Below are 20775 nucleotides of genomic sequence, written 5' to 3' on the forward strand. Positions count from 1 at the left end.
TGACATTGTTAAGCACTTACTATGAGGAAAGCACTGTTCCAAGCACTGTGGAGGTTTTAAGGTGATCAGGTTGTCCCATGTGGGTCTCACGGTCTTAATCCCCATTTTCCAGATGAGGTAACTGAGGCCGAGAGAAGTTAAGTGACTTGCCCAAGGTCACACAACTGACAATTGGTGGAGCCGGGATTTGAACCCATGACCTTTGATTTCAAAGCCCGTGCTCTTTCGACTGAGCCACACTGCTTCTCTATGACACATGAAGCAGTTTAACATAGGACAAAATTGTTGAACAAAGACTTTGATACCACTAAATCTATAAAATGACTAATTATATATAGTTATATTAATTAGATTATTAAATGTATTTAAAGGAATATGTAGAACTTAATCTCTGCAAGCTTCTTAATGTGTAACTCTGCCTGGAGGCAGTGGGTTAGCATTAGTGAACTTATAGGGTCTTTTTCCAGCCACGGAATCCAGTAATCAAATACATGTGTATCCCCATGGGAGGATTTGTTGGAAAAAACACAGAACCAAGAGTCAGGAAACACGTAAACTTCCCTGGCTCTCACACTTGTCTGCTGTGTGGCCTTGGACAAGTAAGTCACAACTTCTCTAGGCCTTAGTTAGATGATTTGTAAAAATTATATTGGTGTTTGTTAAGCACTTACTGTATGCCAGGCACTGTACTAAATGCTGGGGTGGATACAAGCAAATCAGGTTGGACACAACCCCTGTCCCACATGGGACTCACAGCCTCAAGCCCCATTTTACAGATGAGGTTACTGAGGCCCAGAGAAATGAAGTGACTTGCCCAAGGTCACACAGCAGGCAGGTGGCAGAGCTGGGATTAGAACCTATGACTTTCTTACTACCAGAGAAGCAGCGTGGCTCAGTGGAAAGAGCACGGACTTTGGAGTCATAGGTCGTGGGTTCAACTCCCAGCTCCTACCAATTGTCAGCTGTGTGACTTTGAGCAAGTCACTTATCTTCTCTGTGCCTCAGTTCCCTCATCTGTAAAATGGGGATTAAAACTGTGAGCCTCCATGGGACAACCTGATCACCTTACAACCCTCCCAACGCTTAGAACAGTGCTTTGCACATAGTAAGCACTTAATAAATGCCATCTTTATTATTATTATTATTACCAGGATTGTGCCCTAGCCACTACACCTTGTTGATTTTCTACTAATCGGTCAGTAGAATGTATTAAGCTCTCACTGTGTGCAAAGCACTATACTAAGCGGTTGGGAGAGTAAAATACAACAGATTTGATAGACATGTTCCCTGCCCACATCAACCTTACATTCTAGAGGGGGAGACAGACACCAATATCAATAGGGAAATTATGGATTATTATCATTATTATTGTATTTGTTTAGTGCTTACTAGGTGCTAAGCATTGTTCTGAGCAGTGGGGTTAATCAGGTCAGTCACAGTCACAGAAGCACATGGGGCCCCCAGTAGGAATAGGAAGAAGAAGAGCGGCTCTAAACCCCCATTTCACAGATGAGGAAACTGACCCAAAACGAAGTGAAGTGACCTGCCCCGGGTAACACATCAGGCAGCTGGCAGAACTGGAATTAGAACTTAGGGCCTCTGATTCCTAGGCCTATGCTCTCTCCCCTCTAGGCCATGTTCATCTTCCAGTCTATACATGTACTGATGGGTATGTAAGTGCTGTGGGACTGAGGGTGGGGTGCATATCAAGTGCTTAAAACACCTCCAAGTGAGTAAACGATGCTAAAGGGAGAGGGAACCAGGAAAAGAGGGCTTAGTCAGGAAAAGAGGGCTTAGTCAGGGAAGGCCTCTTAGAGGAGGTATGACCTTAATAAGGCTTTGCCTGTCGGTACAGTGGTAGTCTATCATACATGGAGGAGAAGGGATTTCCAGGCCAGAGGAAGGATGTGGGAAAAGGGTTGGCAGCGAGAGAGGTGAGTTTGAGATACAGGAAGCAAATTAGTAATAGAGGAGCAAAGTGTGTGGGCTGAGCTGTATTTGGAGATGAGTGAAATCAGTCAAGTGGGGGCAAGGTGATTCACAAGAAGTTTAAGTTTGACCACTTGAGAATCTTGAGGACTGGGGACTGTACTAAATGTTTTTTGTAGAAAAATGATCCAGACAGAGTAAAGAATGGACTGGAGTGGGGAGAGGCAGGAGACAGTAAAGTCAGTGAGATGGCAGATTAGATAAAGTAGGGATACAGCTGAGTCCCTCTCCCTCTTAGACTGGGAGTCCTATTTAGGATAGGGGCTGTGTCTGATCTAATTATCTTGTACCTTTCCCAGGGCTTAGAACACAGTTTGGCCAATAGTACATGCTTAATGAAAAATAATAATGATAATTATAATAATTCATTCATTCATTAAATCATATTTATTGAGTGCTTACTGTATGCAGAGCACTGTACTAAGTGCTTGGAAAGTACAATTTGGCAACAGATAGAGACAATCCCTACCCAAAAATGTGCTCACAGTCTAGAAGGGGGAGACAGACAATAAAACAAAACAAGTAGACAAGCATCAATAGCATCAAAATAAATAGAATTATAGATATACACACATCACTAGTAAAATGAATAGAATAATAAATATGTACAAATATGCACAAGTGCTGTGGGCTGGGGAAGGGGTAAAGTCAGGGTGATGGGGATGGGTGGAGGAGCAGAGGAAAGGGGGGGGGGCTCAGACTTGGAAGGCTTCCTGGGGGAGGTGAGCTCTCAGTAGGGCTTTGAAGGAGGGAAGTGAGCTCGTTTGGTGGATGTGAGGAGGGAAGGCATTCCAGGCCAGAGGTAAGACGTGGGCCAGGGGTCGATGGCAGGACAGGTGACAATGAGGCTCGGTGAGGAGGCTAGGTACAGCAGAAGAGCGGAGTGTGCAGGCTAAGCTGGAGAAGGAGTGACAGAAGGTGAGGTAGGAGGGGGTGAGGTAATGGAGACCTTTGAAGCTCTCTTAGTAACGCTTTGAGGGTGGAAAGAGTGGTGGTCTGGCATATGGGGGAGGGAGTTCCAGTAGTAAATTTAGTGGATTTGGACTTCACTTACCAAACCCCTGGGGACTGTAGCTCACCTAGCCCCCATGACACGGGACATCTATTGTCCTTATTTCACGAGCAGTGGTTTTTGGTTGTGGAGTAGGATTAATAATAGTATTCACTGAGATCTCCTAACCGCCTCACTGTGCCTTGTTCTTGCCCGTCCCGCCATCGACACCAGGCCCATGTCATACCTCTGGCCTGGAATGCCCTCCCTCCACACATCTGCCAAGTGGCGCTCTTACTCCCTTCAAGGCCCTACTGAGAAATCACCCTCCAGAAAGCCTTCCCAGACTGCGTGTCCCCTTTCCTTTCCTCCTCCTCCACTCCCCATCACCACCCCTCCCTCTCTTTACCCTACCCCCTTCCCCTCCCCACAGCACTTGGGTATATTTATACATATTTATTACTCTATTTTATTAATGATGCATATATAGCTAAAATTCTATTTATTCTGAGACTATTGACACCTGTCTACTTGTTTTGTTTTGTCTTTCTCCCCCTTCTAGACTGTGAGCCCATTGTTGGGTAGGGACCGTCACTATTTGTACTTCCCATGTGCTTAGAATAGTGTTCTGCAAACAGTAAGTGTTCAATAAATATGATTGAATGAATGAATAAATAAAAGCTCCACGAGAGGCCTTTCGTGATTAAACCCTCTTTTCCCTAGCAAACTCTCATTCATTCATTCATTCATTCATTCATATTTATTGAGTGCTATTCATTCATTTAATCATACTTATTGAGCACTTACTGTGTGCAGAGCACTGTACTAAGCGCTTGAGAAGTACAAGACGATCCCTACCCAACAGCGGGCTCACAGTCTAGAAGCGGGAGACAGACAACAAAACAAAACATATTAACAAAATAAAATAAATAGAATGGTAAATATGTATAATAAAATAGAGTAATAAATATGTACAAACATATATGCAGGTGCTGTGGGGAGGGGAAGGAGGTAAGGTAGGGGGATGGGAAGGGGGAGGACTGCTTAATGTGTGCAGAGCACTGTATTAAGTGCTTGGAAGGTATAATTCAGGAACAAACAGAGACAATCCCTGCCCATAATGGGCTTACAGTCTAGAAGGGGGGAGATAGACATCAAAACAAGTAAACAGGTTTTGAGAGCATCAATACAAATAAATAGAATTATAGGTATATACACATATTTAACATAATAAATAGAACAATAAATATGAACTTTTATACACACAAGTGCTGTAGAGCAGATGGATTGATTGGGGGCAATGGGGAGGGGAGGGGGAGCAGAGGAAAAGTGGGGCTTAGTCGAGGAAGGTCTCCTGGAGGAGGTGTGCAGTCAGTAGGGCTTTGAAGGGGTGAAGTGTGCTAGTCTGGTGAATTTGAGGAGGGAGGGCATTCCATTCCAGAGGTAGGATGTGGGCCAGTTGCCGAAGGCGGGACAGGCGAGTATGAGGACCGTCAAGGAGATCAGCGGCAGAGGAGCAGAGTGTGCAAGCTGAGCTGTAGAAGGAGAGAAAGGAGGTGAGGTAGGAGGGGGCTAGGAGGGGGCAAGGTGATGGAGCACTTTGAAGCTAATCCCTCCTGTGATGTCTATGCACCCCAATCTGAGACTCTGGGACACTTGATATTCTCCCCACCCCCAAGTCCACATCACTTACAAACATACCTTTAAATTGTATATTATAAATACCATATTTATTCCTACTGTTGGTCACTATGGGCAGGGAACTTGTCTGTTAATTCTGTCATATGGTACTCTCCCAAGTGCTTAGTACAATGCTATATACATAGTAAGGGCTCAATAAATATGATTGATTAACTGATCAACTAGAAGTGTAGCAGAGTTAGTCTGCCTCACTCATGGCTTTGGAGCAGAATCAGAAAAGAAAAGAAGATGCGATTGTCCCCTTCATTCCCCCCTAGTTTGGAATGAGGTTCTTACAGATGCCAGGACTTCAGGGTAGAGTTTGTGGTGTTTGTTGTTGAGGGCAGGCTTGGTGCTACAACTGGGGGCTGGACATGAACTGGTATCCTCACAGCCCAAGCATGGGATGAGTTCACTCTTCAGGGAGGATCTTATTTTATGGTATTTGTTAAGCACTTACTCTGTGCCAGGCACTGTTCTAAATGTTAGGGTAGATAGTAATTATTTACCATATCTGTAAAATGGGTATTGAAACTGTGAGCTCCATGTTGGAGAGGAACTGTGACCAACCCAATTTGCCTGTATCCACACTCACGCTTAGTATAGTGCCTGGCACACACTAATCACTTAACAAATACTAAAATTATTATTAAAATAGAATTTGAGTCACAGTGAGGAAAAGGGACTGTGGCAGAACTGGTTAACTTGCATCTACCCCAGTGCTTAGAACAGTGCATAATAGTGCCACAATAGTAGTAGGAAGAGGAGGAGTAATAGCAGCAGTAGTAGTGGAAAATGGCATCTATTAAGCACCCACAAGGTTCAGTGTGCTAAAGAGAAGCACAAGACACATTCTGTTCCCACAAAGAGCTAATATAAATGGGGGAGACAGAAGCGGCACAGCTTAGTGGAAAGAAACGGGCCTGAGATTCAGAGGACATGGGTTCTAATCCAAGCTCTGCCACCTGTATTCTTTGTGACCTTGGGCAAGTCACTTAACTTCTCTGTGCCTCAGGTACCTCATACTGTAAAATGGGGATTAAGACTGTGAGCCCCATGAGGGACAGGGACTGACCTGATTTTCTTGCATCTACCCCAGTGATTAGAACAATGCTTGGCACTTAGTAAGTACTTGAAAAATACCACAATAATTATCATTATTATATAAAACATTTACTCCAAATAGAATAAGAATAATTTTTTGACTGTGTAAGTTGGATTTGTTATGTCTTAAAACTCTCAGTTGGAGGGTCAGCTCTCAGCATTTCCTCCCTATCATTTTCTAGTTAACCATTGTGAACTTTCAACTCACTAACTCCCAAGCTCCCGGAACCCAGATCTTCAGTAGTTGAAAAAGACATCTCACTAGCAAAAATGCCAAATGCATTTTGTGTCGATGATGCATTGTATAAGTGTACTCTTAAAAGCAGAAGATGATTTTTCAACCTGGCAAAGTAATCTAAGATAGGAAAAATTAGTCAGAAATTAGAGTTCAGCTGTCCCTTGTGGGCTACGGTGGTCAGAGACAGTGGTAGAGATTTAAGTTTTTACCTTGTGAAAGAAGGTATTGATTATCCACTTCTGTATTTTTTACCAAGAAATCAATATGTATAAGTCCATAAAGTCTTTTAATCTGAAATGACACCATGACATTTGATGATGATGTTTTTCTATGAGGATATGGAAAAAGATAAAGGTGCTCTTTCTCTTTTTTAATTGCCTGCATGCACATATCTCTGACTAATTCTAAATACCATGCTGCTACACAACTTGGGCCAACAAGTAGTTATGGAATGGAAAATCTTTTCTCCCTGAGCTGAGCACTCCCACAAAGAACAAATTCTAGCAAACCATTCTTAAACTGTGAGAAGTAATGTGAACTGGTGGAAACATATGAGCCTGGGATTCGGAGGACTTGGGTTCTAATCCCAATTCCATCACTTTTCTGTTGTGTGACCTCAGCCTAGTCAATTAACTTCTCTGTGCCTCAGTAACCTCCTCTGAAAAATGGGAATTTATTATCTATTCTCCTTCCTCCTTAATCTCTGAGCCCCATAAGGGACTTGATTATATTGTAACTACCCTAATGCTTAATAGAGTGCTTGTTACATAATAGGTTCTTCACAAATGCCATTAAAAAATGATAAAATGATAGCAAGGTAAGGTGAATCCAGATGGTGGCTAGCCTTGGAGCAGATTGTGGGGAGTTTTGTTTGATGCAAAGAGACAAAGGAAACTGGGGTTGGTTTTGAAGAGAAGAGAGACAGCAGCTGAGAGACACTTCAAGAAAAGGATCCTTGTAGCGATGTGCAATATAGGTTGGAGGGAGAAACTGAAGACAGGAAGACCTGTGAGAATTCAAATAAACTAATCCAGTCTCTTTATGACCAGAGCTTGTGTCTGAGTGTTAGCTGCTTGTGAGTGAGAAAGGGGAGAGTTCAAGAAATGAAGTGTAGAAAAGTAATTATGGAATTTGTTAAGTGCTTAATATGTACCAAGCACTGTTCTCAGAGCTTGGGTAATGATAATAATAATAATAATAATAAGAAGAAGAAGAAGAAGAAGAAGAAGAAGAAGAAGAAGAATAGTATTTGTTAAGCACTTACTATGTGTGAAGCATTATTCTAAGCTCTTGGAAGGGGGTACAAGGTGATCAGGTTGTCCCACATGGGGCTCACAGTTTTAATTCCCATTTTACAGATGAGGTAACTGAGGCACAGAGAAGTTAAATGACTTGCCCAAAGTCACATAGCTGACAAGCAGCAGAGCTGGAATTAGAACCCATGACCTCTGGCTCCCAAGCCCGTGCTCTTGCCACTGAGCCACGTTCCTTCTCAAGGTAATCAGAGTGTCCCACGTGGGGTTCACAATCTTAATCCCCATTTTGCAGTTGAGGTAACAGAGAAGTTAATTGACTTGTCCTAAATCACACAGCTGACAAGTGGCAGAGCCGGGATAAGAACTCAAGATCTCTGACTTCCAAGTCCATGAATAACTGATGATATTTGGCAGTGAATTGTACATGAGAGAAACAATGGGAATTCACATACAGTAAATTGTATGTGAGAGTTGAAAAACAGCAAGCAGGAAGACAGAAGTAGTGTGTCTAGTGGAAAGAGCACTGGCCTGTTAGAAGACACAAGTTCTAATCTGCTTCTGCCATTTGTCTGCTTTGTGATCTTGGGAAAGTCACTTCACTTCTCTTTGCCTCAGTTACCTCATCTGTAAAGTGGGGATGAAGACTGTGAGCACCAAGTGGAACAGGGACTGTGTCCAACTCGATTTGTTTGTATTCACCGCAGTGCTTAGTATGGTGCCTGGCACATAGTAAATGCTTAACAAATGCCACAGTTATTATTAAAATCCTGTAGTTTACCTGGGAAATTACGAGCCTTTTCCCCACGATCATTTCTCCTTTAACCTCCATCTCACTCCTTCCCCACCCACAGCAAACGTAGCTGATACCCTCAGCTACCACACCCATGGATGGTTGGGATGGATGATTGTGCTAGAAATATTCTACTAAAACATTAAGGGCTGGACGGACCAAATGCATATTTCTCATTTGAAATTTCTTCTTTGAACTAAAATTGAAGTGCTGAAAGATATTAATAAAATAGACCTCAGGAGGATAACTGTGTTGATTAAAAGAAATTAATAAAAGCATGGGGTAAAACCACAGGCATATTATAAAGACTAGCGTGAATCAAGGCTGTCTCCATTGGCCTGAGACAAATAATCATTATGGATTATTTTTTTCCTTCTTCGAAGACACTGTCTTTCCTCTTTCATTCATTCATTCAATCGTATTTATTGAGCACTTACTGTGTGCAGAGCAATGTACTAAGCACTTGGGAAGTACAAAGTGGCAACATATAGAGATGGTCCATACCCAACAGCGGGCTCACAGTCTAGAAGGGGGAGACAGACGACAAAACAAAACATGTGAACAAAATAGAATAAATAGAATAAATATGTACAAGTAAGATAAACAAATAAATAGAATAATAAATACATACACACATATATACATATATACAGATGCTGCGAGGGGAAGGAGGTAAGGCGGGGGTGATGGGGATGGGGAGGAGAGGGAGAGGAAGGAGGGGGCTCAGTCTGAGAAGGCCTCATGGAGGAGGTGAGCTCTCAGTAAGGCTTTGAAGGGAGGAAGAGATCTAGCTTGGTGAATGTGCGGAGGGAGGGCATTCCAGGCCAGGGGGAGGACGTGGGCTGGGGGTCGACGGCAAGACAGGCGAGAACTAGGTACAGTGAAGAGATTAGTGGCAGAAGAGTGGAGGGTGTGGGATGGGCTGTAGAAGGAGAGAAGGGAAGTGAGGTAGGAGGGGGCGAGGAGATGGAGAGCCTTGAAGCTGAGGGTGAGTAGTTTTTGCCTGATGTGTAGGTTGATTGGTAGCCACTGGAGATTTTTGAGAAGGGGAATAACATGCCTAGAGCGTTTCTGCACAAAAACGATCTGGGCAGCGACGTGAAGTATGGATTGAAGTGGGGAGAGACAGCAGGATGGGAGATCGGAGAGGTGGCTGATGCAGTAATCCAGTCGGGATAGGGTGAGAGCTTGAACGAGCAGGGTAGCGGTTTGGATGGAGAGGAAAGGGCGGATCTTGGCGATGCTGCAGAAGCGAGACCAGCAGGTTTTGCTGACGGATTGGATGTGAGGGGTGAACGAGAGAGCAGAGTCGAGGATTACCCCAAGGTTGCGGGCTTGTGAGATGAGAAAGATGGTAGTGCTGTCAACAGTGATGGGAAAGTCAGGGAGAGGGCAGGGTTTGGGAGAGAAGATAAGGAGTTTAGTCTTGGATACGTTGAGTTTTAGATGGTGGGCAGATGGAGATGTCCTGAATGCAGAAGGAGATACGAGCCTGGAGGGAGGGAGAGAGAGCAGGGGCAGCGATGTAGATTTGGGTGTCATCAACGTAGAGATGATAGTTGAAGCCGTGGTAGTGAATGAGTTCACCAAGGGAGTGAGTGTAGATATTTAACAGAAGAGGACCAAGAACTGACCCTTGAGGAACCCCTACAGTAAGGGGATGGGAGGGGGAGGAGGAGCCCGAAAAAGAGACTGAGAATGAATGGCCGGAGAGATAAGAGGAGAACCAGGAGAGGACAGAGTCTGTGAAGCCAAGGGTGGATAGCGTGTTGAGGAGAAAGGGATAGTCCACAGTGTTGAAGGCAGGTGAGAGTTCGAGGAGGATTAGGATAGAGTAGGAGCCCTTGGATTTGGCAAGCAGGAGGTCATTGGTGATCTTTGAGAGGGCAGTTTCCGTGGAATGTAGGGGATGGAAGCCAGATTGGAGGGGGTCGAGGAGAGAGTTGTCATTGAGGAATTCGAGGCAGCACATGTAGACGACTCATTCAAGGAGTTTGGAAAGGAATGGTAGGAGGGAGATAGGGCGATAATTAGAAGGTGAGGTGGCGTCAAATGAGGGGTTTTTTTAGGATGGGAGAGACCTGGGCATGTTTGAAGGTAGAGAGCAAGGAACCAATGGAGAGTGAGCGGTTGAAGATGGAAGTTAAGGAGGGGAGAAGGGATGGAGTGAGAGATTTCGTAAAATGAGAGGGAATGGGGTCAGAAGTACAGGTGGCTGGAGTAGCACTGGAGAGGAGGGAGAAGATTCATTCATTCATTCATTCAATCGCATTTATTGAGCTCTTACTGTGTTCAAAGCACTGTACTAAGCGCTTGGGAAGTACAAGTTGGCAACATATAGAGACGGTCCCTACCCAACAGTGGGCTCACAGTCTGGAAGGGGGAGACAGAGAACAAAACAAAACATACAAACAAAATAAAATAAATAGAATAAATATGTACAAATAAAATAAATAAATAGAGTAATAAATACATACAAACATATATACATATATACAGGTGCTGTGGGGAGGGGAAGGAGGTAAGGTGAGGGGGATGGAGAGGGGAAGGAGGGGGAGAGGAAGGAGGGAAATCTCATGAAAGTATTTCAAGAAATGCATTTTGACACCCAAAGGATGTAGCTCCAAGATAATAACAAAGAAAATTATTGGTATTTTAAATTCACTGCTTAATTTTCTCATATTAATTTTTCTTCATTTTTTTTTCTTCATCTTCCTGTCTGTGACTCATTGCAGTTGCTATGGAAGAGAGAACCCATTTACAGCACCAACGTCTTCCTGACATTTTGACATCACAGGAGCTTCTAGTAGGAGAGGAGGAGGAGAAGGAGGAGGAGGAGTAATAATGATGGTATCTGTTAAGTTCTTACTGTGTGTTAAGCACTGTTATAAGCACAGGGGTAGATACAAGCAAATTAGGATGGACACAGCCGCTGACCTACAAGGGGCTCACAATTTTAATCACCATTTTGCAGATGAGGTAACAGGCACAGGAAGGTGAAGTGACTTGCCCAAGGTCACACAGCAGACACATGGTGGAGTCAGGTTTATAACCCAGGTCCTTCTGACTCCCAGGTCCGTGCTCTATTCACAAGACCATACTAGTAGTAATTATTAATAATAATTATTATTATGATAGTTGGTAAGCCCTCACTACGTGCCAAGCACTGTTCCAAGCACTGGGGTAGATATAAGGTAATCAGGTTATACCACATGGGGCTCACAGTCTTAATCCCCATTTTGCAGATGAGGAAACTGTGGCACAGAGAAGTTAAGTAACTTTCCCAAGGTCATACAACAGACAAGTGGCAGAGCCAGGATTAGAACTCTAGTCCTCTGACTCCCAAAATCATGCTCTTGCCACAAGGCCATGCTACTTCTCCAGTAGTAGTAGTATAAGAAGAAATGCAAGAGTAGTAGTAGTAGTAGTAACAGCAGCTATTGAGTGTTCATTTGGGGTGGTGCACTATACTTTTTTTAATGGTATGTTAAGTGCTATGTGACAAGCACTGTTCTAAGCACTGTAGGGGGATACAAGGTACTCAGGTTGTCCCACGTCGGGCTCACAGTCTTAATCACCATTTTACAGATGAGGTTACTCAGAAGTTAAGTGACTTGCCCGAAGTCACACAGCTGACAAGTGGTGGAGCCACTAGCCACTAGAACCCACTACCTCTGACTCCCAAGCCTGTGCTCTTTTGACGCTGCTTCTCTACTTGCGCTTAGTATGTACAAAGTAATGAAGTGATATGGACCTTCCATATCACTTCGAGGCCTTCCCAGACTGAGTCCCCTCCTTCCTCTCCCTCTCCTCCCCTCTCCATCCCACCCACCTTACCTCCTTCCCTTCCCCACAGCACCTGCATATATGTATATATGTTTGTACATATTTATTACTCTATTTATTTATTTTACTTGTACATATTTATTCTATTTATTTTATTCTGTTAATATGTTTTGTTTTGTTCTCTGTCTCCCCATTCTAGATTGTGAGCCCACTGTTGGGTAGGGACCGTCTCTATATGTTGCCAACTTGTACTTCCCAACACATAGTACAGTGCTCTGCACACAGTAAGTGCTCAATAAATACGATTGAATGAATATGGACACTTCCCTACTGAGGAACTTACATTCTAACTGCCAAGAAAATGAAGGTGCATATTCAGGACTAAAGCTTATTATCAAGAGGCCTTGAACAGAGGACATTCTCGCTGCATCCTATTGCTCAAAGGGGATAATAATAGAGCATTTCTTAAGCATTGACTGTGCAGTGTACTAAAACCTGAACAAGACACAAAATGATGATGTTGGACACAGTTCTACTTCCACATGGGGCTCACAGTCAGGAAGGGAGAATGAGCAACGCATCCCCATTTCACAGATGAGGAAGCTGAGGCTCAAAGTGAAGTGATTTCCCCAAGGTCACACAACAGGTGAGTGGCAGAGCTAGGATTAGAACACAGGTACTATGACTTCCAGGCTCTTGGATGGTTTAGGAGCGGAGCTACGTGCTGATTTGGTGCTTACACCCCTTGAACCCAGCCTCTGGGACCTCTTGGCCAGTTGTTTCTCCCCAATCAGTGGTCCCTGAGCCTTGTCCGAACCAAGCAAGTCACCAACGGAGTCCGCGGTGTATTCCTCAACCTCCCACATGGCTCGTTGGAAAGAATCAACCAACTCGACTCAAGTCCTGTGTCCACCAATGACCTACCGTGACCTTATACATGTTCCCTAATCTCTCTAGGACTCAGTTACCTCATCTATAAAATGGCGATAAGACTGAGAGACCCGTGGGGGATAGGAACTAATCTCATAACCTTATACCCCAGTGCTTAGCACATACTAAGCACTTAATAGATTCTGTAATGATCATGACCTGTCCAGAAGAGAGTAACCATCTCTTTCTGACTTTAACTGCTTTAGTCCTAAATCCAACATGGCTCAATCCTCTGATTTGACCTAAATCCAAATGAATCAATTTGTGGGGTATCTATTTAAGTTTCATCATTACTCAAAGATGACTAAAGAAATGGGTGAATGCACAATGATTTCTGCAGAGAATCTTAGACATGATCTCTGGACTTTACAGGATTCACAATCTGAGAATAAGAAAGAGGAAAAGGGACATGTGACAGATACATAAAGAAGGATGAAATGATAAAACCACAAAAATAACATAAAACACAAGAACAATAATAATAATTACAATAATAGTGGTATTTGTTAAGCGCTTACTAAGTGCCAAGCACTGCTCTAAGCACTGGGATAGATACAAGGTAAACAAGTTGTACTACGTGGGGCTCACATTCTTAATCCCTATTTTACAGATGAGGCAATAGAGGCACAAAAAAGTTAAGTGGCTTGTCCAAAGTCACACAGCAGACAAGTGGCAAAGACAGGATTAGAACCCACATCCTCCGACTCCCAGGCCCATGCTCTTTCCACTAAGCCATGCTGCTTATGTAGCATTTTCCTAGCAAAGGTTTAGGTTCCTTGCAATTCAGAATTCAGTAGTCACAGTCTTCTTGACATTCTGAAAGTTGAGGAGGGGAGGAAGAGGAGAAGAAGGAGCAGGAGGGGAAGAAGAGAAGGAGGAAGAGGAGAGGAAGAAGGGGAGAGGATGAGGAGGAGGAGGAGGAGAAAGGGAAGAGTACAAGAAGGAATCAAGGTATGGTGGCCAGAGCATGTGCTTGGGAGTCAGAAGGTCATGAGTTCTAATCCCACCTCTGTCACTTGGCTGTTGTGTGACCTTGGTTATGTCACTTCATTTCTCCGTGCTTCTGTTTCCTCACTGAAAATAAGTATTGAGCCCCTCATGGGACAGGGACTATGTCCAACCCGATTTTCTTGTATCCACCCCAGTGCTTAGTACAGTGCCTGACACATAGTAAGCACTTAACAAACACCACAGTTATTAGTAATACTTATGGAGTGCCCACTTGCTGTGGTATACTGTACTTAGAGCTTGAGAAACACAGAAACTGAAGGGACATGGCCTCTGCCCATAAAAAGCTTACACTCCAATGGAACAGAGAAAGGGGAAAATATTTACAAATACTACTGATCAGGTGTGGAACTTAGTGATTTGCATAAGAAGGACTAAAAACAGGGCTAAAAATTGGACTAAAGAAAATAGGCTGTTCAGTTCAGGCAGGTTCGCCTGATGCAGAATGCCTGTGAAAGGAAGAAAACAGATTGTGAGCTATTGATGTTGCCTGCTTGACAGAATCAGGACCACTTCAATGCACAAATGCACCAGGTTGTTGATTGGAGTCGAATCTCCATCCAAGAGCTTTCACCTGGCCAGCACATCCTTATAAACCACCTGAAATGCTTAACTCTCCCTATTCCCCAAATGGGAGCCAGTGAGAGGCAGACCGCCCCTGCCCCAACCACAGGCTCTGGGCCAAATCGTTGTTTCACTCCATCCAAAATCCAGCTACAGGAAACGAAGTTGAGAAGCCGTCAGTGTGTGCCCTGGAAATACCCGAATATTACTTTTGGATTGATTTTTGTTCAAAGGCTAGCCAGGTGCAGATTCATTCATTCATTCATTCATTCAATCGTATTTATTGAGCGCTTACTGTGTGCTCTGTACTGTGTACACTGTACTTAGCACTTGGGAAGTACAGATTAGATTTGTCATTTGACTTTGTTGGGAGTGCAATTAGATTGAGCTTGAGATAATGCCAACCCACCATATAGCAACCGCTCCTTATAATGGCTAGGGGCCCAGGTGGACGTATGTGAGGGCTGAATTGAGGCGATGAAAAAAGGAAGAATTGAGCTTCCCAGATTTCACTGGAACTGATGCAGGTGGAGAAGAAAGACATCAGTGTGCAGGCTTTAAGCTGTCTTATGGGACTAAAAGGTTTTGACACAGAAGATTTGGGTTCCGGTCCCTGTTCTGTCGTTAGCCTGGGGTATGGCTTCAGTCTGATCATTTCACCTCTTTGTGCGTCAAACACTTCATGGGGACGTTGTCTCTAACAATAATAATAATAATGATGATGATGGTATTCTTTAAGCGCTTAATTATAGTAAGTGCTTCTAGACTGTGAGCCCTTTTTGGGTAGGGACCATCTCTATATGTTGCCAACCTGTAGTTCCCAAGCGCTTAGTACAGTGCTCTGCACACAGTAAACACTCAATAAATACGATTAAATGAATTAATTAATTAATGTGCTAGGCACTGTACTAAGCGCTGGGGTGGATACAAGCAGATCAGGTTTGACACAGTCCCTTTCCTATGAGGGGCTCACAATCTGAATCTCCATTTTATAGATGAAGTAACAGTCCCAGAGAAGTGAAGTTACTTGCCCAGGAACACACAGCTGACAAGCAGCAGTGGGATTAGAATCCATAACCTTCAGACTCCCAGGCCCATGGTCAATGCCTGACAAACCTCGTCTTGGTACTCCAGGACTGAACACAATCTGCAAACATACCTATGCCCATATCTGTAATTTATTTATATTAATGTCTGTCTCCCCCTCTAGACTGTAAGCTCGTTGTGTGCAAGGAATACATCTGTTTACTTTTGTATTGTACTCTCCCAAGTGCCCAGTATAGTGTTCTGCACATAGCAAATGCTCAATACATACTATTGACTGTCTGACTTACTGAATGAGTTGGTCGTAGTGGTGTTCAGAATCACTCAAGACACTCACACTCTTCCAACCAAGTCAGCCGCGTTGGTGCTGGGACACGGAATGCAGTGAATGTTTTGGTGGGTGGGCGTGGGACACATCGAGAAGTGCCCACAAACGTTTCTCATTTGTGTCTGAAACGAACAGAGGGTAGAGCACCATAACTGCGCTGGAAGACGGGACTGGCTTCCTGGATGCCCACGCTAGCCCCCCATTTTCAGGATTGCTGTTGGGCTGGTCCTCCACCTGAATTGGCTAAGGTTATTCATTGCTGATTTTCACCCCTCTAAGCAGCGTGTTCTAGTGGATAGAGCACAGGTCTGGGAGTCAGAAGGACCTGGGTTCTACCTGGTTCTGCCATGTACCTACTGTGTGACCTTGGGCAAGTCACTTCACTTCTCTGAGCCTCAGTTCCCTCATCTGTAAAATGGAGATTCAGACTGTGAGCCCCATGTGGGACAGGGATGGTGTCCAGCCTGATTAGATTGTTTCAACCCCACTGCTTAGAAGAGTGCTTGTCCCATAATAACAATAATGATAATCATAATAGTAATGGCATTTAAGTGCTTACTATGTGCCAAGCACTGCTTTAAGCACTGAGGAGAATACAAGATGATCAGGGTGTCCCACGTGTGCCTCCCAGTCTTAGTCCACATTTTACAGATGAAGTAACTGGGGCACAGAGAAGTTAAGTGACTTGCCCAAAGTCACACAGCTGAAAAGTGGAGGAGCCGGAGTTTAGTAACTGCTTAACAAATAGTATTATTTTTAAGAGTACAAATGCATCACAATTTCCATCAAGACACAGTTTCAAGAGTTGGGTCCTTCCCAGTGTCATCAATCAATCAGTGATATTTCCTGAGAGCTTACTACATATGGAATACCATACTAAGCACTTGGGAGAAGACAACAAAACAGAATTAGCTGACACGTTCCCCTCCATCACTGATAATTCATTAAAAATTTTCTAAGTACCATTCACTGTATTAACCACAGGCATTCCCTATCCCATTGGAGGCTCACAGTCAGATTTTTTTTTGCGTTTGTGAAGCACTTCCTATGTGCGAGGCACTGTGCTAAGCACTTATCTTTTCTTTTGCCATCAACTCGTTTCCAACCCATAGCAACACCATGGACACATCTCTCCCAGAACACCTCACCTCCACCTGCAATCGTTCTCATAGTGGGTCCATAGAGTTTTCTTCGTAAAAATACTGAAGTGGTTTACGATGGCTGCCTTCCGTGCAGTAAACGCGAGTCTTTGCCCTTGACTCTCCCTGACTGTGCTGCATAGGGGTGTTTTGACTTGTAGCAGATTGCCTTCCCCTCACTAGACACTGCCCAAGCTAGGAATGGAATGGATATGCCTCTGCTTGACTCTTCCTCCCATAGTTAAGGATGGTAGAGTACTGGAAACTCTCTAGATGTGACCCGGAGAGGTCTGTGGACTGTGGTAAATAAAAGCTAATCAGATTGGACACAGTCCATGTCCTTCATGGGACTCACAATCAATCCCCATTTTACAGAAAAGATAACAAAGGCACAGAAAAGTGAAGTTACTCACCCAAGGTCACACAGCAGAAAAGTGGCAGAGCTGAGATTAAAGCCTAGGTCCTTCTGACTCTGAGGCCCGGGCTTTATCCAGTTTTTCACATATGATAAGGAAACTGAGAATCAGAGAGGTTAAGTGAGTTGCCCAAGATCACACAGCAGGTCAGGGGCAGGGCTGGGACTTATAACCTTGGTCTCCTGCTTTGGTCCTCTGTCAGTCAGTCACTCAGTCAATTGTATTTCTTGAGTGCTTATTCTGTGCAGAACACTGGACTAAGCAATTGGGAGGGTACAACACAACAGTATAACACATTCCCTGCATACAACAACTCCTGTGTTTACTACCAGGCAACTCTTGTTACAACCACTTTGACTGGGTGTGAACTTGAGAAGGTATTATAGCTCTAAATCTGTCCAACATTGAGCTCATTCTCCTTCCTCTTTGTCACCCATTTCCCAAATTCCATCCCTTAATGTCCTAGAGCCTTAACTTTTATTAAAGAGGAAACAGATCTAAGATACCACTGTCTCCCCTGATGTCAGTTAAATGCTGGTGATGGTTGTCCAGATGGGATTTAACATGATCCCATTGGATGATCTTTCTGTTATAACATACTCACAAAGTTTGAGAAATTAGCAGATAATGAGATTATTCCCATGGTTCATGTTAGCAAAAAAAATCCTCCAAGCCTATAAAGCATGCGGACAAACTGTCTGCCCTCTGAAGGAAATAATTATCATAATCTTCTATTTAAATAACAAAACTTCTTATGCCTATCATTATGAGCCAGTGGTCTGTAAAATTAAACTTTTTCTAAACATCCATTTGTGTATTAGAGAAGAAAATAAATAAATTGCACTATGAACAACTGAAAATGTACCCAGGCCAAGATCATATTTGTCTAGTTTCTGGCCAGTGTGAAAAACAAGCTTTATAACTGAAATTGTCATAGGATTTTACTTATGGCAGTACTTAGCCTAGGTGATGTTAGTAATGAAGGCACTCACGAGCTTAAAGAGTGGCTCTTAAGAAACAACTTGATTTTCTCTGCAACTCAAATAGTTCTGGTAGGGAGAAGGAAGGCATTCAGGAAGACATTGGGTATAGTTTTTAAGTCATAGGAGTGATTTGCTATGTCAAGTTGAAAGCTCTTCTATTTCATTACAAGCTACTTCAGTTGATTGCAAGCTCTCTGAGGGCAGGGAAGAAGCCTTTTCATTTGACTATGGCCAGAAAAGGGACCATACTTTATTTTCATGGACACTGTGTTCGAGAGATATCTCTCAAAGACACTATCGATCAATCAGCCATAGTTATTGCGGGCTTACTGTGGGCATAGCACTTTATATATGGACACATTCATGGATGCAATCTCACCCAAGAAATGCATCAATTTTGAAATAATAATAATGATAATATTAATAGTATCTGTGGTATTTATTAAGCATTTGCTTCGCAAATTGAGTTTGATGCCATCCCTGTCCCATATGGGACTCACTGTCTCAATCCCCATTTTACAGATGAGATAACTGAGGCACAGAGAAGTTAAGTGGCTTGCCCAAGGTCACACAGCAGACATAATAATAATAATAATAATAATAATAACAATAATAATAATAATAATGGCATTTAAGTACTTACTATGTACCAAGCACTGTTCTAAACACTGGGGTAGATAAGAGGTAATCAGTCTGTCCCACATAGGGCTCACAGTCTTAATCCCCATTTTACAGGTGAAATAACTGAGGCACAGAGAAGTGAAGTGACTTAACCAAGGTCAGACAGCAGGCAAGTGGCAGAGCCAGAATTAGAACCCATGGCATTGAAACAGCATGGCTCAGTGGAAGGATCATGGGCTCGGGAGTCATAGATCATGGGTCCTAATCCCAGCTCTGCCACTTGTCAGCTGTGTGACTTTTGGCAAGTCACTTTACTTCTCTGTGCCTTAGTTACCTCAACTGTAAAATGGAGATTAAGAGTGTGAGCCCCATGTAAGACAACCTGATCACCTTGTATCGCTCCCAGAGCTTAGAACAGTGCTTTGCACATGGTAAGCACTTAGCAAATACTATTATCATTATTATTATTATTATTATTATTATTATTATTATTATTACCTTCCGATTCCCAGGCTTGTGCTCTATCCACTGTGCCCTGCTGCTCCTAAAAGGCAACAGTAGTGTTCCTTGTTTTTCCCAAATGCTTAATCCAGTGTTCTGCACATAATAAACACTTAATAAATAGCACTGATTGATTGACAGAGTCAAGCAAACTTTAGTTCTATTTTCAAATTGAGTAAAATGCATACATGAACCAGTCAGTTTTTCAGGCTAGGGGCTTCAGGTTTCATGAAGCCTCTCTGGATCTGAAAACAAAAAGGAAAACTTTGCCGAGCATCCATCTACCTCCTGTCATAGGCTGAGATTCAATTATAAAAGGTCCATCTGTGGCTCAGGAAGGTGAGCAGAAGTTAATGGATGATTTGGCAGAATCAGCTCAGCATTATGAAGCGATATGAGTCTGAGAACTGAAGTCTTGTTCCACCGGAGAATTTCTATAGACATTAAGAGACTTTCTTTGACCCTCCTCCCTTCTCCACTTATGCTGCTCCTGCAGAACTGGAACGCCCCCTCTCCTAACCTAGCAGACCATAGCTTTCCCCATCTTCAAATTCCTTCTTAAATTCCACTTTCTTCAATCAATATTGCTTATTGAGTGCCCGCTCTGAGCAGAACATTTGTATGAATTGCTTGGGGGAATAAAATACAGCAGAATTGGGTGAGGGTTCCCTTTAGTAATCTTTCCCTAACTAATTAATCATCAGATCTTGTGCAGTTATGTGCAGGTTCTTACTGGGAGCAGAACAATGTCTTACTGTACCAAGTTCTTAGAAGACACCTTTAATCTTTATAAAGATAAGCAGCGTGGCTTAGTGGAAAGAGCCCGGGCTTGGGAGTCAGAGGACATGACTCCCGGCTCTGCCACTTGTCTGCTGTCTGACCTTGAGCAAGTCACTTTACTTCTCTGTGTTAGCTCATCTGTAAAATGGGCATTAAAATTGTGAGCCCCACGTGGGACAACCTGATTACCTTATATCTACCCCAGCGCTTAGAACAGTGCTTGACACATAATTAGCACTTAAAATATTATTTCTATTATTATTACCTCCTCTCTCTGAGGCCTCCTTATACCCTCTTCTCCCCATGTCCCAAAGCTTCATCATTTACCCTCATACCTCCAGCATGGCTCAGACCCACATAATCCAACCCAAACTACCCAAGAAACAAGAGATGATCATATCTCTTTCTGCCTAGTGAAAGAAGGGCAGAACTGACAGTCAGGAGATCTGGATACCTAGATTCTAATCTCAACTCTTACACTTGTCTGTTGTGAGCTCTTGGGCAAGTCACTTAACATCTCTGTGCATCAGTTTCCTCATCTGTCAAATGACAATTTGATACCTGCTCCCTCCACCCTTTGTAGGCGAGAAACTGTATTCTGCCTTCATTCATTCACTCATTCAATCA

The 20775-nt window shown here is 43.3% G+C and overlaps 1 non-coding gene across 1 annotated transcript; it reads right to left on the reverse strand.

The window, feature by feature from the left end:
- Positions 1-17000: 17000 nt before the first annotated feature.
- Positions 17001-17138, reverse strand: LOC119921530. The gene has a single exon (XR_005448562.1). It is a non-coding gene; the product is annotated as a small nucleolar RNA SNORA7 (small nucleolar RNA).
- Positions 17139-20775: the final 3637 nt, after the last annotated feature.

This window comes from Tachyglossus aculeatus (genome assembly GCF_015852505.1).
Source record: "Tachyglossus aculeatus isolate mTacAcu1 chromosome 12 unlocalized genomic scaffold, mTacAcu1.pri SUPER_6_unloc_2, whole genome shotgun sequence".
Taxonomy (NCBI): domain Eukaryota; kingdom Metazoa; phylum Chordata; class Mammalia; order Monotremata; family Tachyglossidae; genus Tachyglossus; species Tachyglossus aculeatus.